The sequence below is a fragment of the Equus przewalskii genome, unplaced genomic scaffold (assembly GCF_037783145.1).
Source record: "Equus przewalskii isolate Varuska unplaced genomic scaffold, EquPr2 contig_6335, whole genome shotgun sequence".
Taxonomy (NCBI): Eukaryota; Metazoa; Chordata; class Mammalia; order Perissodactyla; family Equidae; genus Equus; species Equus przewalskii.
The window spans coordinates 133,602-144,858 of record NW_027227860.1 but is presented as its reverse complement, the minus strand read 5'-3'; the positions used below and the strand labels follow the sequence as shown (position 1 = coordinate 144,858).

Below are 11,257 nucleotides of genomic sequence, written 5' to 3'. Positions count from 1 at the left end.
GTCTAGGAAGGCCCTCTGGCTGTGGAAGCATGCTAGACTCATGGTTGGAGCAGGGCTGAAATGCCATGGGATTAAAGCCTAGAGAAGCAGTTTTCAAACAATGATGTACAGAAGTTATGGCAATATCTTTCTAGTTCTTTTGGTCATCACTTGGATCTGCCTTCTACCACAGTTCTATTCTGATTCATTCTAGTTGCCATTGCTTTAATAATAGTCCTAGAAGCGGATTATGTTACATAAGACTCATGCATATATGATGGAGAGATATCTGAGATATTATTGGGGTCTCATTGGTCAAAATTTACCTGTATGGCTCTTGAGATATGTGTACCATTAGGGAGTACTCCAGAAACACCAGAGGTCAAACTTAAAATAATCTTAATTTTAGACATTACTTGCTGAGGAAATGAGATTATATTTCTAGTTATTTTCTCTTAGAAAGTTGCACAGACTTAAGTCACCTCAACAGAAAATTTTATGTATGTAAATAACACATAACATAACTTGTTACACATGATTTATCTTCTGGCATTAAAATTTCCATTTAACTTGTCAGCTTGCTCAGTGAACTTATTAATTCTCTTAGATTTCAAATTCAAAATTGTCTCATAGAAATTTAATAACAACCAATCTTATTAAATAAAGCCAACCTATGGCCACCTTTGGGAAGTTTAGTCAGTTGTGAAAAGTAAGGTTAAATCTTGTACACACAATACAGCCGCATAATGGAGCAGTGACCATGCACATGTGGTGAGGGCAGGAAGATAATGGTTGACGTCTCTGGTACAGTTTTTTCGAGTTGGTTCAGAGAGTCAGTAGGGTTAAAACACAGGTGTAATGCAATAGTGCTTGAGAGTGTTTAGAATACAAACTCTACATTGTGCCTTGGTTTCTCTTTCTAGATGAATCCAACCACAAATGCACACACACACATATATATACACATGTATATTTATATTTATATGTATGTATCATAATATCATGTATGGAATCATGACTGGGGCAGCTGAGGAACAAACATCTTTAGGGTTAAGAATTCTTAGGACTTATGCCACAACTAGAAGGACCTGCAATTAAGATATACAACTGTGTACGGGGGGTGGGGGGGTTGGGGAGATAAAGCAGAAAAAAAATATTGAAAAAAAAAGAATTCTTAGCACTTACTCCCAGATCTGCTTTATCATGACCCAATAGATAATGGGATTTAGTGCAGGTGGAACAACCATAGAGAGATTGGCTAGAAATATATGAATATAGCCAGGTATGTTATGGGTGGTGTACAAAGTGGTGGGTCAGAAAACAGAAACGTGCTCAGATGCAGAAGATGAGCATGACACAGATATGGGAGCCACAGGTGTTGAGAGCCATGAATCAGGCATTCTCTGATGGTAAATGGAACACTGTATAGAGTATCTTCACATAGAAGAAATGAATTATAATAAGGTCAATGAATCCCACAGAAACGGCAACCATCCCAAACAAATTATTGGCCCTGATACTGGTACAGGAAAGATGAGCAATGCCCATGTGCTCACAGGAGGTATGGGGGATGATACAGGCACTACAGAATGACAACAAGATGAAAAACACAAAAAGATAAAGAAGATTAAAGATCTCACTATCATGACTATATCTAGAATGGCCACCATCTTGTTGGTGAGGATCATGGTGTATCTCAGGAGATTGCAGATGACAACATAGTGGTCAATGGCTGTGACTGTCAGGATCCCAGACTCCAGGCCCATGCACAGATGAATCATAAACATTTTTTCAAGGCAGGCATCAGAAAGCATTTCCTTGAAATTGAACCAGAAGATGCCCAGCATTTTGGGGATAGTGGCAATGGACAGACTTAGGTCAGTGCAGCTCAACATTGCCAGGAAGTAAAACATGGGCTGATGGAGACTAGGCTCAGAATGAATTATAAAGAGGATTATAATGTTCCCCAGGAGGGCAATCAGACATACAGCACAAAAGGGGAAACCAATCCAGATGTGAACATTTTCCAGGCTTGGAATCTCCAAAAGGACAAGGGAGGAAGGATGGAAATGACTGGTGTTGTGATGGGACATCTTCATGATTGTTGGTCACTTTTTCCACGCTGTGTTAAGACTCCAGTCTCATTCATGCCATTCTTTCAGGTCATAGAGAGACGTGGCATAAATTCTCTTCCTTAATATGCAGCAGAAGACACTGGGGTGGAAAGTGGTAAAATATTTTAAAAGGTCCCAAATACAGAACACACTAGATTCTTGGCCTTTTGTTTTGCTGACCAAGATACATCCTAAACTTGATGCTCTGCTACAGTCCTAGGAATGGTGTAAAATGTGCTTACATTTTAGAGGAGCTTCTGTAATGTCAGAATGAAGAATGGATTTAAGGGTCAGGTTAGAGTTGGAAGCAAGCTGGATGAGGGATGATGCTAGCCTGATTTAAACAAATGGTAATGGAGATGGCAAGTTGATGGTATATAAAATAAATTGGCAGGGAACACTATTTGATGTGATTTGGGAGATGAAAGAGAGTAATAAGTCATGTTTAACTTCTAGGATTTTGTCTTGGGAAAATGGGTGAATATCAGTGCTATTCACTGAGATATGGAACATAATAAGAGAGAATTTTATTTGTTTATTTTAGTTGATGAGTGTAGATGTTGACATCAGTTCTGAAATATGTAAATATAAAGTTCATATTGAATCAAGTAGAGATTCTCAGCAGGCAGAATATTAGTTAAGCTACCACTGTTGTTGAAGACCAGTATTTTTGGCATCAATCGGTTTACAAAGCACTAAAAATTCCATGTACATGACTCTAGGGAGAGCAGGACTCCTATTGTGATTAAGACGCTACCATATTTTGTTCTTTTCCATGTTCAAAATGTTACTGAAAGTTCGGTCTGTGAACCCAATGCCAATCCAAATAACCAAGTAACGAGAACAGAGTCTTGAGTGGAAAGTAAAGGCTTTACTTTACCAGGCAGAGGGAGCAAAGCAAGGGCTAGTGCCTCAAGAATTTCTAGCTCCCTGTTTAAGAATTGGGTAGGGGGGCAGGCCTGGTGGCGCAGTGGTTAAGTTCGCATGTTCTGCTTCTCAGCAGCCTGGGGTTCACCAATTCGGATCCCAGGTGTGGACATGGCACCACTTGGCTAAAAGCCATGCTGTGGTAGGCATCCCACATATAAAGTAGAGGAAGATGGGCATGGATGTTAGCTCAGGGCCAGTCTTCCTTAGCAAAAAGAGGAGGATTGGCAGCAGATGTTAACTCAGGGTTAATTTTCCTCAAAAAAAAAAAAAAAAGAATTGAGTACGGATTTTTATTTGGGGGTTTTAGGTAGGGGAGGGGTGCATGTAGCTTTGGCTGATGTCTTCTTACCAGCCTTCTGCTGCATGCAGGGAGTGCGGAGATAAGGGATTCCTGGATGTCCTCGACTGTTTGTCTCCATAGTGGACTCTGAATTCCTCTGGAAAGCTTCAGTTTCTTGATATTCTATGGACATTAGTTTCACTGTAAAAGAGCGTCAAGGACACATGATTAGCTAAAACTTTAGTGTGATCTCAGCCCCAGGCCAGCTGGACTTTAACAATTTGCAATTTCTATTTGGTTCCAAAGCTCAGGGAGTCAGAGGTTAAAGAAACAGCTATTTATACATGACTGTAACTAAAGAAGCAGGGAACTGCGAATGCTTTTGGTATTAACCCCATATATACTGGGCTCATGGAAGGGGAACCAATATCAGGCTGATGATAACTAACAGCCAGTAACAGAAATATTTACAATCTCTGGAGAGCTATATTGGGATGAATATCATAACAGTGAATGAATCTCTCTGAGTTCTCAAAGGCTTCTCAGGTAAATAAAGAGGCAAGAGGTAGAGAAAGGAGTCTATCTCAGTGATGACAAATCAAATGTCTTCAGGGAAAAAAATCTCACAAATGTGTTATACAGTGAGTATGAATAATTTCTATATGTTTATGCTCTTGTCCATCAAACTGTATTAAAATTTATTATAAAATATTGAGTGGTTCAAACAAAATAATTAAGCAGGTTGGATGTTGTCTATAGGACTAGAGCATGGGCATATTTTAGTGTGCACATTATTCTGTCTGGCAAACCTGTTACATTACTTTTCTTTGTAAGCTGCCATTCTAGAATGAGATGTAAATAAGCACTCAGCATTGGGCATTTAAAAGAGCCTGATTTTATTGGGGCTATACAGTACAAAGAAGAGTGTAGTGATGTCAACTACCCATATCACTCATGTCCTCTAAATTCCTCCCTTGATCTCAAAGTCTAGGTGTTGTCCCTTGGGATGGATGTCATTACACAGCAATTATGGTTGCCTCTGTTATATCACGCCTTGACTGCTGTCCTTCACCCCCAGCAGTTCACCGTGAATGGAAAATCTGAGAAGTCACACTCAGACCCTAAGTGTCACCTAAATAAGCAGAACATAAGACGACAAAAGTGTCAAACTCCTTATAATGTTATTCTTGCTCTCCTGCCATCATAGATGGGAATTTGCTGCTCACTACTTTCTCTGTCCCGAGGTTTTCACATCAGAAGCAGGAGTTTACATCTCACTGACATACATACTCCTAAAATCAATTTACTTCAAGGGAGATATAATTCTTAAAGATTTAAATGCTTTGTTTTGTATGTTAATGTAAAATTTAATCACACTGATATTTAAAACTTTTAGATGATCACTAATGACAGTCCAAGGCAAATTTGTTCATTTCACTTCCTTTTTTTCCAGTGTATATTTGCTATCTATGAACGCTGATAGTTGCTTCTATTTTCTTACTTTTAGTATGCGAAATGAATCCCAAAGTAACTTTAGGCAATCTCTTTTATAGGTGCTACTATTATCAAAGCACAACATTTGAAAATTGGAAATAATGTTGCCCTTTGAGAGTTAAATAATCCAATGAATTCCATGGTTAGAATAGAGATAATCAAAGACAACTAAAGGGGGTAAACAATTCTCAGGGAAAAGGGACTTGAGTGTTACTTAATTGTACCTAGCTACAAAAATAAAAGAAAATCACACAGGTGGGGAAGGGTTAGATAACCACATTATCACAAGAAAGAGAGCAATGGATCACATATTAGCCCATGCTTGCGTATTGAGACTATACCGTCTTTGTGCTAAAGAAGCACTCTATTTAATGCAGGTATGCTGATGCACATTCTGCTTACTTAGTTATGTTCTGAGATGAAATTATTGAAGATCTTATTCTCATACAAATACTTAGTGAGCATCAGAGTTGCCCCTGATGAAAATATTCAGCTAGCAAAAATGGTGACTATGTGCAAAGACACAGCTTTTAGTAGCCCCAGACATTTGAAATGATAACCTAGTTGAGTCCTTTCAGATTGGCTTGAAGCACGCTAATGCTTCCCAGACATGGATCTCAGCCAAGAGGGCCGATTTCCAATGCTTAACACAGCATTTGGTACAGAGCGGCAGAGCTACTCCTTCTGAGCCTTCCAGTGTTGATAACTTTGTACAAATCTGTTTTCCTAAAAGCTCTAGAGATTGATGAAATCCCTAAACAGTTTAGTTTTCTTGGGAAGTCTGTCAGCATACCCTGTTGTTTCCAAGCATGCCCCTCGTTTTATAGCTCCTGAAACATGCACTTGGTGATAAATGGGGTTTTCTTATGTATTTTCTTCTATAGAACTTAGAAATTACAGTCTTACTGATATCACACTGTCACTTATTTCCATTTGGATTACTCACTTCCCAGGCTAAGTGATATTTAGCAACCTCTCAGAAATGAAAACCTATACCGCAGCAGGAAAGTTCTCAAATAGCAGAAATTGTTAATGGATGATAGCAAAATTGAATGTTCTGGAGATTAAACATATTGGAAAAGAGTAGAGCGAACATAATTGAATTTATTTATTTATTTTTAAATGAGGAAGATTGGTCTTAAGCTAACATCTGTTGCCAATCTTCATCATTTTGTTTGATGAAGACTGTCCCTGAGCTAACGTCTGTGCCAATCTTCCTCTATTTTGTATATGGGACACCACCACTGCATGTCTTGATGAGCAGTGTGTAGGGCCATGCCTGGGATCTGAAACTGCAAGCCCCAGCCCACCCAAGTGGAGTGTGAGGACTTTACTACACGACCAGGCCGGTCTCTGAAAATACTTTTTTTCTATGGGTGTGTCATAGCCTTTAAATATACAAATGCAAATATTCAGACTCTCAGATATAAGATTTTTATAATTAAAATATTGAATAAGAAATTAAATATTACAATTAAATATTAAAATAATTGAAGCAAGTTTTCAGCATATCCTTAAGTTATGATAACAAGATATCCATTTAATTAGATCAGTAACATAGTTCTTAGGAGAACACAATATTGTTTTATTGGAAATACTGGATGTCTTGTGTCCTCTAAGTCTTTCTGAGACATAAATGTTTCAAGTATTTATTCATTTAATATTTATTATTGATTTTGTAGCTGGTGTTGTTAGACTTATGAATAGCTAAGGTATGTGTTAGTGATTTAAAAAAATGTTTTTTTCGTAATGATTACATTCTAAATTAGCAAGAAAGACAATAAGCATGCAAACATAATTAAATTACCCCAGACAATAACAAGTGTGACGGAAATAAAATTAAATAGAACTAAAAATTGACAATAAGAATAACAAAAAACAATTAAAAAAGGAAAAAAGACTGAACAGATACATCTAATAGAAGATAAACAAATGTTCGATAGCAAATGAAAAGGCATTCACTATCATTAGTCATCAGGGAAATGAAAATTAATATCCCCAAGTAATTCCATTTTATACTCTTTGAATGGCTACAAGGAAAATGATTCACATTATCATATATTGAAGAATATGCGGAATAACTGAAAGTCTCATGAATTGCTAGTATGTATGTGAAATGTACAAAAACTTTGAAAAACTCTTTGGCATATTTCTTATGAAGTTAACAATATATCTTCATTATTATTAAACCACTTCACTCCCAGAAATTTACCAAAGAGAAATAATATCCAGGGGACATGTCAAATAGACAATTAGATATATATGCCTGAAGCTCAGGAAAAGGACATGGTTGATTATGTAAATTTTGGAGTCACAAGTGTGTGATGTGTTGGATACATGTCATTTGCATTGTACACATGGATGGAAGAATGAAGAGGAAAAATTACAAATCAAGAAGCAGCAATAAATATTCTAATTTACTGTTCTTCTGGAGGTGGTGGTCTAATACATGACAGTCCACCATGTGATGATGAAAAACTATATAAGAATATAGTTGACAATTCAACTCTATTTGGAATGTGAGTGTGTATATGTGTGTGTGTGTGTGTGTGAGAGAGAGAGAGAGAGAGAAAAAAGAGAGAAAGAGAGAAAATGAAGAAAAGAAGAATATACTGTCACTGATCCTTAGGTATAGGGTATTAAAAAATCACAAATGGATGCACCCTAAGTCTTCATAAAAATTAGTGATGCTACATGCCACTCTTTCTCCCTCTATTTTCAATATCAATTAAGAATATTTTTTCTTTATCCCTTCCCCTTCTTTCAAGGACTTTATAATTCATGTCTCCAAGCCATCTTACTCTTTTCATTATTTCTTCCTCTGCCCTGTTTTCTCTGCTTTATTTTCTACCAAGTCTCCATTATTCACTAAGGAGCCAACTTACCAACTATTTTAGAAGCTCTTCCATCTCAGAAGGGTCACCTGTATGGATGCTACAAACTCTATGCTTTGTAGAGCGATAATTTATATATATCACTATACTAAGAATTACAGTGATAGTTTATACTTCACAGATGCACTTGCCCCATGGGGCTCCCAAGGGCCTAGAGCATGGGAAAAAATGAGTTCCTGAGTTGCCAAGCTAAAGTTATTTCAGGTCAGTAGACCAATTATGATTTTGCAATGTATGTGGGCTCTGTACTTCCCAGGATGGTGCTGGAAGAGGTCACTTTATGGGAGCAACACAATAGTTGTCAGAATAGAATAAAAAGAAATAAGTTCTCACTTTTATAAATCATTTCGTAATTTTTACAAGTCCCTGCAATGCACTCTGGGATATCAAGAATAGAAACAACTTCCTATTTAATAGAAAATGAGACTCAGAAAACTCAAGAGATAGGATGAGGTCATAGCTAATCAGCGCCAGAGAAAAAACTGAAAGTCTATTGAATTTCTAATGTAAGTATTTTTTCTAATGAATTCTTCAGGGTAACCTCCTTTGTTCATACGTTATTTGTACAAATTTGACCACAAATTGGCCAGAGATGCCGGATGTATATCATAATGGGTGGTAGATAGCTACATAGCAGTCATAGGCCAAGACCATGAATGTGGAGGACTCCATGGTCATGATGAATATCTGGAGGAAGTGGGCTGAGAAGCTGATGGACCTGAGGTCAAACCAGAAGATGGCCAGGACCTTGGGGATGACAGTGAGGCAGAGCACCATGTCCTGCAGAGAGAGGAGGCTGAGCAGGTAGTACATGGGCTGGTGCAGAGAGGTCTCCAGCCAGATGGTGATCAGGAGGGTGGCATTGGCCCCAACGGCCAGGAGGAAGAGGAGGCTGAGGGGCGGGGATAGCCAGTGCTGTCAACTGTGGTAGTTAGGTAAGTAGATGAGGAGGAATTCAGAGACTGGAGCAGTGGAATAGTTGCTGGGTGATGCCATGTAATGTATCCTGATCACACTGGCTATCCAGCATTCTTTAAAATGTAAGACCGAATATAACAACATAGAAAATATGTGTTCTAGTTGTGCTAGAACTTGGATTTTCATTGGGGCTCTTAACCTCTGAAACACGTTTTTAAATTACCCTCTTTGTCATCATCATAATCATCAATCATTGCTAACATTTAAGTGAACACTTACCATGTGGTGGCACTAAGCTGAATATTTTATAATAATTATCTCATTTCATCCTTTAAAAAATAAAACTCATGAATAATTAATATTGTTATCCTAATTGCACAGATAATAAAAGGGTAAAGGTAAAAGTAAACAGGATAATTTGATCAAAATTAGAGAGACAGTAAGTGGTGAAGCCACAACTGAAGACCGGGAAGTCTGACTCTAGAGTCTCTGCTTTCAGCCACTACACAAAATTTAGCCTTGAGAAGCATGATGACTTTAAGCCATTCCTTCCCTCAAAGTATAGAAGAGATAGCTATACAGAGAGCTCTATTTAGCTGTCTCCATGGGAAGTCCTAGAAAAGCCCAGCCCTCTACTTCATGCAACTGGACAGGAATCCATCCTGACTTCAGGATTCCTTATTTTCAGTCTTCAGGAAATGACTGGATTAGAGGTAGAGCAGCCCTTGACCCCACCCATGGGCAATAATTTGTTCCTGCCCCAAAGAGGATTTCACTTTAAAGGCATAATTTTTGTCATTCTCTTAGTAGATTATTTGCTCTTGCTTCTCTTTGGGAAAGTTCATAAGTTCACCAGGAGGATATGAAAAACTTGTAAGTGATATGACTGTTTTTCTAAAAAAACGCAGGTATTTGAGGGGGGGTCCAAAAGAGGAAAACATTTTGAAATTTAGGACATAGGAGAAATATCCTATTATCCTGGGCAGGAAGTTGAGTGAAGCCTGGAGGCTACAGCAATATGAAGGGTTTGGACCTAAGAATAGTTACGATTCCATGTCTAGAGGATTGAGCAGTGTGCTGTTGTCTTCAGCTCACCCATGCAGATTCCTTGACTTGCATCACTCTAGAAAGATCTTGGGATCCCTCACTAAGGTAAGGCTATAAACTAACATGTCACAGGAGCATCATCCAAAAATGAGCCCTTCTAATCATGGAGGCCTTGACTGAGGTACTGTTAATCCTTTATTTTCCACCTTTGAAGGAACCAGCCTTAGACAGTTTACTCTGACAAAGACAGTGGGCCAAGAGAATCCTGGACCTTTTTGGAGGCCACTTCCTGCTTTGTTCTCTGGATAAGTCCTTAAGAGTGTCCTCTGAATTGTCCTGTATCTCTGAAATTGCACCAAACACCTACTTCTTCCCTGGATAGTGATCTCCTAGTGATCACCTCCTTTATACCAAGAACCATTCCTTGTTAGAATGGACAGGAAGAAATGTATTAGACATACATTTCAAAAGGAAAATCAGTAAGAATTACATGAAGGGGACGAGTAAAGAAAAACACTTGAGGATTCATTATTCAAACATTGCCCAATTACTGCTCACTCTTGGGTAAGGTGATACGTAACACACTGAAGAAAGATGAATAAAACAGGGTCTTGAATCTTAAGTTACAGTGTTACAGATGACTTTTTGTTTTTGAGTGACAAAAAGAATGAAATCTCTACTGAGAAATTAGAAAAGGGAATGGGAAAAAAGGACGGGCTTTTGAGAATAAGACAAGGAATTCATATTTGAATTGTTATGCAGGAAATATTTGCAAAATATCCAGTTAGAGTTTTCCAGAAAATATAATATGCCTAGAACTTAGTAGGAAATCCAAGTCTGCAAATCAAGATGTATTTGCTGTTAATTGAAGAAAAAAAGAAATAAGGTAAAGAAGTATTAGCATATAAAATAATTGGAGAACACCTAAGCATGATTTAAAATCTAAAATTTAAACTGATAAGAATTTTCAAGTGGTTTTGTTTGTGGAAGATTTATGAGGAAAAGGAGAGATTGGATGGAATAAAGTTTTAGAGAGGATAGGAGGGGATTAATTCAATAGTATAAGTCAGCACTTTTTTCCTATCTCCTCCACTCCTGTATTCACAAAAGAAAATTTCTATATTAGAAAAATGTTAGTAAGTACTATCCACATAGCAAAACTGTAGACTGTGTGTTAGATACTTTGGTAATGAGACACTGCAGAAGAAAAATATGAAGTTGGATCTTCTAGAGAAACAAAACGAAAAGCAGCCATTCCCAACTCCAGCATCACTTTCAAATTTTAGGGCCAGAGCAAGTGTCCAATTGCCTAGGAAAAAAAATCTTTTCCTCTGAAGTAGGAGGAAATTATCTGGGTTCACAGATACTTTTGGTCACGAGTGAAAAGTTCCTTTTGTTCTATTTTGCACAAAATATTGTTGCTTTCCAGATAGCCTACTCTTTAGAAAGATGAATGTTTTCTCCTTTTGTTTTGCCTCTTAACAGGAATCAGTCTTGCTATGAAACATATGGCAGCCAATGTTCTTGAGTAGCATCCTGGAATCGAGTTCTTTCTGTTCTCTTTTAGCAATAGCCCCAAATTAGTTTTTCTATTTGATACT

At 37.7% G+C, this 11,257-nt stretch overlaps 1 pseudogene; it reads right to left on the bottom strand.

Annotated features, from left to right (window-relative positions):
• Positions 1–1,073: 1,073 nt before the first annotated feature.
• Positions 1,074–2,072, bottom strand: LOC139081338 (olfactory receptor 52E5-like; annotated as a pseudogene).
• Between the last annotated feature and the right edge of the window lie 9,185 nt (positions 2,073–11,257).